Below are 748 nucleotides of genomic sequence, written 5' to 3' on the forward strand. Positions count from 1 at the left end.
TTCCCAGGGCGAGCGCTCGAAGCTCTGCTTGGTGAGGGGTGGAAGAAGGCGCTGATTTCAACAGAGACTGGGGTCTCCGAGCAGCTGGGGAGGCCCACGGGGGTTTGGAGGCCAAGTGCAGAGCTCGGTGGGCGGTGGGCGGAGGCCCCCACTGCTCTGCGGGCCTCTGCGGGGACCAGAGGCAGCGCTTGGAGAACCGGCCTTCAGATCCCGGGCTGGACTGTCCTTCCTCCTGAGCCCGCAGGAGCTGGCACTGGCTCTGGGCCCACCCGGACCCGTGCTTGGCGAGGTGCTCACCTTTGACTTTTCCAGGCCCTTCTCCGGGATTTCGCTGAGAAGGATTTGTTTGTAACGGCTTCTTTTTACTCTTTTTACCCCCCCCCCCCCCCTCGCCCCGAGTTTCCGATGTCACAGGAGGAGGGAGGGGAAGATGGCCTTCTCTTGCCCTCTTTCCTGGGGACTTGGAGGTGTTGCTAACGTGTGCGATACACAGATCTGTAACACACGAAACCTATATGTTTATGTTGACCTACGTCACCCCAATCGATTTAATAAAAAAAAGAATTAAAGTGCGTTTTTCAAATCATTAGTTAGATTTCCTGCAGTGTCATTGCCCCAGAAAAGGGAGGTCCTGAAAGTCCCCAGGGAAACTGGCGGGGAGGGGGGGTGGGTCAGGGTGGGGGAGTCCTCTCTCTGTTGGAGCTCCCAGCCCCACCAAGGGGATCCTGACCCTCCGCCTTCCAGGTCA

The sequence above is a fragment of the Myotis lucifugus genome, unplaced genomic scaffold, assembly GCF_000147115.1.
Source record: "Myotis lucifugus unplaced genomic scaffold, Myoluc2.0 scaffold_1107, whole genome shotgun sequence".
NCBI classification, from domain to species: domain Eukaryota; kingdom Metazoa; phylum Chordata; class Mammalia; order Chiroptera; family Vespertilionidae; genus Myotis; species Myotis lucifugus.